The sequence below is a fragment of the Galendromus occidentalis genome, unplaced genomic scaffold, assembly GCF_000255335.2.
Source record: "Galendromus occidentalis unplaced genomic scaffold, Mocc_1.1 scf7180000077037, whole genome shotgun sequence".
Taxonomy (NCBI): Eukaryota; Metazoa; Arthropoda; class Arachnida; order Mesostigmata; family Phytoseiidae; genus Galendromus; species Galendromus occidentalis.
Window position 1 is genome coordinate 7,379 of NW_003805026.1, and position 6,488 is coordinate 13,866.

General features: G+C 48.0%; 1 pseudogene; it reads right to left on the bottom strand.

Annotated features, from left to right (window-relative positions):
* Window positions 1-703: 703 nt before the first annotated feature.
* Window positions 704-5,701, bottom strand: LOC114828051 (uncharacterized protein K02A2.6-like; annotated as a pseudogene).
* Window positions 5,702-6,488: the final 787 nt, after the last annotated feature.

Sequence of the window (6,488 nt, forward strand, 5' to 3'; positions counted from 1 at the left end):
CTTATGTCCTCGCTGTAATTTTCCCTATGACAACTCCCACTCTGGACATAGAAGCTTACTCCGCAGGCAACAAGCTGAGAAAAGAGGGGGAAAATTTTCGGCCCTACGGGTTTTCGGCCCCATGAGCGTTCGACTATCCGATTTTTCGGCCCGACAGGATTTCGGCCCTTCGCGTTTTCGGCCCTTCGCGTTTTCGGCCCTACGGGAGTCATTCGAAAACTCTACGGAAACCGACCGTTGGGCTCCGAGAGCACGACGAACAACTTTGGGGCCAGACGACCGTCAGCAAATAGGAGAGGCAAGACTGTATACGAGTGCGTCGTTGAGCTCACAGTCTAGACAAGCCGTTCGACATTGGGTACCCCGATGGGAGCCAAAGAACGAGCGGAAGATAGCTGTTTCAAGAACCCGGATTGGTCAGCATTAACGATACAGTGTGCGTCCAATCCTCGTGATAATATCAGGTCTCGTATCTTTGAGACGAATTCATGCGCCTCTTCTGATGTCCGATCGAAGTTCGTCAGTGATCGAGTCGAGGTCAATTTTGTGATTTTCCTGGACACAATGCCATTAGTCTCACGGAATTGTTCGACCCACCGTAGGCACACTCGGAAATTGGGAATCTGTAGCTTCCGTGCTAATTCTTGACCCATTCGCTGGACGTCCCGATCATGCATCGTGATGCCAGAATCCATTTTCCCCATTATCTCTTTCGCAAGATACCCATGAGATCGATTCGTTTCAATGTATTGTTTTCAAGGCGATCATTCAAGGCGAGAACTTTCTTGAGGTCGGTGAGGCTTCTGATGAAGCGGAAGAAATTCTTCATCATGCAGGACAGAGACCGCGTTCCCTTCTTCGTCGATCTATAGAAGGCGGCCGCATCTCGTGCTTTCTGGAAGGAGACCTCGGTTCGCTCATTCAACCACCTCGAGGTTTGCTCGGAAGATCTCTCGCCAGGTTCGTCATCGACGCAATCATCGTCATCGGAATCGTCAACAGTCGGAGCCTGTGTCTCGGAATCGAGCTCATCCTCCGAACAGCCCCGCGGGTCTCGGACATCGTTTCTAGTTCTCACAAATGAGCTATCTAGTCTACTCGCACCTGAGATCCCTCCATCCGAGCTTGTTCAAGCAACTGCGTTAATACACGGACCCCGGGCGCTCTTCGCCGAGTTCTCGTGCGTTCCCCGGCGACGTGAGGAAATGACGCCTCTCAGAGCGCGCTTTGAGTCGATCTACCAATCACTTCGATAAGTAAACAGTGTTCGATTGACTAGAGACTAGGAACGATGAGTCGATTAAACACTCTGGTGCGCGTCAGCGAACCTTTCCGCAAATCTGGAAAAGTCGAGGAAGATGCATCATTCCCTGACCCATCTTGGCGGAAGAAAAAAAACGTTGCATTGTTCTGTGCCTCAGGATAATGGTTAAATTTCGAAGGCTTCGTCGTCTCTTTATTCGCATCAGTCGCTCAAGAAAGGAAGGGGAACGTTCTCTCGAGAGGTGACTCCTCACATGTCGCATACAAGGACGAGCAGTTCACCCCGTGAGTTTCCTTGAGAACTCCTTCCATGTAGCTTCCTTCGAAGGTTCCGAAGAATTTGAAAATATGGGTGAATGCCTCGCTTTTCACAGTGAGAGTTCCGGACACTTCGCAAATGAATTTCCGTCGACACACGTGATGGTAATTGTTACGGTTCACACCTAGTTTCAATGACGACACGCTGTTCCTTTGAAGACCGTCCGAACGGGAATGATCGATCATTTATTGAGTGACAGCTCGTTGACGCTGTTTCTGGAAAGCGCGCTTTTCAAATGTTCAACACAACAACTTCCCCCCCGCATGATTTGATTCCTTAATTATTTAAATTACATTACAATCTCTGACCAGTAAGAACGTAAAATTTCGAAAGTTCAGTCACAACCTAAACGAGCGGGAGGTTTTCCCCGAGTGCTTCTCGCCGATTTTCTAATCAGAGGTCTCGCTGGCGGTTCGGCTTGCTGATTCGCATCCGTCATTATCGCATTATCCTGTGATAATCGGATTGCCATGTTTCTTTCGCTTTCGCGTGTTTCTTCGATCGGTAACACAGTTTTCGTCCTGCTGGATTGTCCCTCTGGATGATCGTCACTTGACGCACTGTGGAAACTGTTGTCCTCGTCTTCACTAGACATGAGGCATGGCTTGTCAGATGCAGTCGTCTGCCTCGAACTCGCCGTTTGAGTCAGAACCTCGTCTTGCTCGATAGACAAAAGCAATGATGTGAGGCCGCTTTCTCTTTGCACGGGCTCTGAGGGCCACGACTGCGAGCACCTCCGTAGTTGATTGAAGTGTCGCTTCCACGTAGTATGCGGGACTTGAACGATGGCAGTTGTTTTGCCAAGTAACTTTTTGACTCTTCCGATGAGCCAAGTAGGTCTTCTGCTTCTGTAGTCCCTCACCATGACGATTTCGTCTTCTCGGAATTTGAGCTTCTTCGTCTTGAAACTTTCCATGTTTTCTGAGATGGGATTTTCTTTGAGCATATCGAGCTTCGAGCGAAGCTCCCTGCCAAGCATCTTCATCGCAGGCGATTGTCCAGTCGAACTAAGAACAATATGTTGTCTGAACAAGAACCTCGATAAATTCTCTTGGAGGTTGCCTCCTTCCATCGATAGCTTCTTCAAAGCTTGCTTCAAAGTGGCAACATATCACTCAACTTGGCCATTTGAAGCCGGATGGAACGGTCGGCTCGTTTTGTGGGTGATGCCGTTCACTGCACAGAACGACTGCATTTCACGAGAGACGAAGGTCGGATCATTATCAGTTACTATCACTGACGGGATACCGAATCTAGCCACCGACTCTCGAAGATGATGCAAAGTCGTTGTTGTAGTTTTGTTGCGAGTGAGGAACGCTTCTAAGCATTTTGAGTGCGCGTCTACGAGCAGCAAAACGTAGTTCCCATTCAGCGGACCACAATAATCTAGATGAATTCGTTGGAAACATCGGGAGGTTGGTTCCCAATGATGAATGACGTTTCTTGGTGGAGATCGAGCATGAGTTAGACAGGGCTTGCACTGCAACGCGAGCGCGTGGATATCTCTGTCTATACTCGGCCACCAAACATGTTGTCTTGCGAGCGACTTCATCTTCTGTACTCCATAATGTCCGTCGTGAAGTTCTGCCAGTATTCGTTTTCTGCAGGATTCGGGAATCACGACTCTGTGTCCGCGAAATATAACCGCTTCATCATGAAGGCTGAATTCACACAGTTGGATACCGAACAGTTTGTTCCGGTCATATCTCGAAGATCCTCTCAGAACATCTAGCAGCGGGCGTAGCTCCTCTGATTTACGAGTTCCTTCAGCGATGTCGTTCAGCTTCAACGGAAGCTCGTTCACGAGATGTATCATTGCGATGTCAGCTGAGTCCATTTGGTTCAATTCCTCGCTTCGTACCGGCAATCTTGACAATGCGTCCGCATTTCCATGTTGATGAGTTGAGCGTTAGATGATGTCGAAATTGAAACTCATGAGATATATCGAGTAGTGCTGCATTCTAGGAGCCGACAATGGTGGGAGAGCGGTTGTGGGGGCGAATATCTGAACGAGCGGTTTGGAGTCAGTTATGAGAGTAAACCGGCGTCCAAACAGATAGTAGAAAAACTTTTCTACTCCGCTGCGGATTCCCAGTGCCTCCTTGTCGATCTGTGAATACTTCCGTTCCGTGACAGAGAGTGTCCCAGAATAATAGGCTATGGGTCGTTCACTCCCGTCTGAGTACCGATGAGAAAGAACTGCCGAGATTCCCTTAAGGGCTCGCATCTGTGCTCAACAGCAATGGTTTGCTTGGATTAAATGGTACAAGCACATTCGGTGAGCAGAGCTTCGCTTTAACCCTCTGGAAAGCTCTCTGAGCTTCTTTCGTCCATTCGAATTTGACTGCTTCTTTGAGCAGTGCGTAGAGCGGATGGGCGAGATCCGCGAGCTTTGGAGCGAAAGTCGCATAGAATTCTATCATGCCAAGAAACGACTTGACTTCTGGCACGTTTTTCGGCGATGGGGCTTTCTTGATGGCTTCCAGCTCATCTTCGCACTTGAAGATCTGTTGGTGCTTTAACTTAAATCCGCAGTAGGTGACACACTCCTCGAAGAAGACACATTTGTCCGCATTTAAGCGAATGTCCTGACGGTCGAGTCTCGAGAAAACCTCTTCCAGTCGTCGGAAGTTCTCCTCATCTGTCGATGCCGTAACGATGATGTCATCTATCACACATTCAACGCCATCAATACCTGCTAGGTTGCTCTCTATGCACCGCTGCCAAATCGCAGAGGCGTTCGATAGACCATTGGACATCCTATTGAACTGATAGAGTCCCCGATGGGTGTTGACCACGAGGTACTTTCTATCTGCCTTCCTAATGGGCATGTGCAGGAACGCTGGAGAAATATCGAGTTTTGAGAATCGCAGACCATTTCCAATGTTGTCGAGTGCGTGCCTTATATTCTTGAGGGGATGATCATCAACTTTTATGTATTTGTTGATGCCGACCTTGAAGTCTCCGCATATCCTGACCTTTTTGACGTGAAAACGTCTTTACTCAGGCTCGGGTGACCTGTTCGATGTACTTGGTCATCCAAATAGCCATAAGTTGTCGCACTTTGCGGTCTTATATATCGATCCTCATTCACGCTGGCCGCAAACTGATTCCTATATCGAAAGGGGAATTCCCGGGATTCCACTCTGAACGAGATCCTGTCGCGAAGCGCCACATGGTTGCTCCATGATTTCGGATTTTCTACATACCCCTCGATCAAGCTCGGAATCTGATAAATAATAGTGAACTCTAGGCTTCACGTAGGGTTTTGAGAGGAGAATTTTATATATGGAGCTCGATAAAGAGAAAACTAGCAAGATGCAATAGTTCTACTCGATTATTGAGGCGAGGCTCTTGAGACATTCCCTCGAAACTCATCATTTCCGAAGTTCCCCCAATGTGGAATGATTCGATCGGCTAAACAAGGAAGTTTGCCTGAAAACGATGTCTTTGGACCTCGAGTCTGTCGCATCGTAATCGAAAGGTTCCCAATCTGGTCTATAATGAGATGTTGCTTCATCAGTAAAACAATGCTGTATCAATCCTTTCATCCAAAGAATGTCGACGTCATTCTCATACGGGTCTGCGCCTTGCGCGTCAACTCCCTCCCTCTATCTAGCCCATGCGCTCGAATAAGGAGGACCAATTATTATCCCCCGGCAGTCTCGATTGGCCGCAATGAATACCTTTCAGGCACATGACGCATGAGAAATATCGTCCTCCAATACCCTCAAGACGTTTTCACGCATGGAACGGTGATGTCCCTGACATAACCTAGACTGAATTCTTTCCTTTCGCTCGGGAGACTATGACCACTGGATGTGACCAGTCACTTACGTCGATTTTGCTGATCACTTCATTCTTTTCCAAATGGTCAAGTTCGGCGTCTGTCATTTTTATCAGAGCATGTGCCATCGGTCTCGCACGAAGATACACAGGATCGGGATTCTTCACCCTTAATTCGAGCTTTGCCTTCATGTTCGGAATGCAGCCGATTCCCTCTTTGCTCAAGTACTTGTATTTCCTCAAGAGCGTTTCAGCTCGGCGCTTGAATTCAGTTGAAGACACTTCCACTCGATGCACGCCGTTGCCGATCAATTCATTCAGATTTATCTTCATCTGCCTTAGCCACTGACGCCCAAATAATTTAGGGAAATTCGGATCGTCGATGAGATAAAGGCGAAGTTTCTCTGAAGAGTTGTCATGCGAAACGGTTCTGGAAAATGATCCTGCTAAGATATGCCAATCACGCTACATTTGATAACCGATCTGTGTAGCGTCGATGAACTCGACCTGTTTGATGAAGAAATGATAAGCAATCAGACCCACTCCCATACACTCACGTGTACAAAGGGCGGTGAAAAACACTGCCAGTTCCACATTCCGTACTGGCCGATGCATCGCACACGGATACTGAATCCACTGAACAGGGAAGATCCGCGGCGTAGATGCTTGAAAGACCAAGTGAGGAATGCTCGACATAAACTCGAGTCAAAAGTGTTCGACACCCTCGATGACTATTTGCGTTACATCGATTGCGATCTCGAGGCGCACCTGACCATGATACCTGACCTATGATCAATATGTTCAATCCGTGGATAGCGTCAGTTTTCAACTCAAACAGCGATCTGCAGACGATCCTCGATCCTTATTCGCGTGCATCATACATTGTGGAGTATGAGTAATTTCCACAGAGAACTCATTAAAATCCACGAAATGAATTCGGAATATGATCAGTCGCAGCTCACGTGTCAAGTTGGTGTCAAGTTATTGAACAGCGTCGGAATGTCGGCGCCGGATGCAGCGTGGTATCTGCTCCGTCAACCCATGAGTTGGGCTTCGAGGACCACAGTGACGATACCCACGATGTGGCCTCAGGAAGGGCATAAAGCGCAGAAACGGAAAT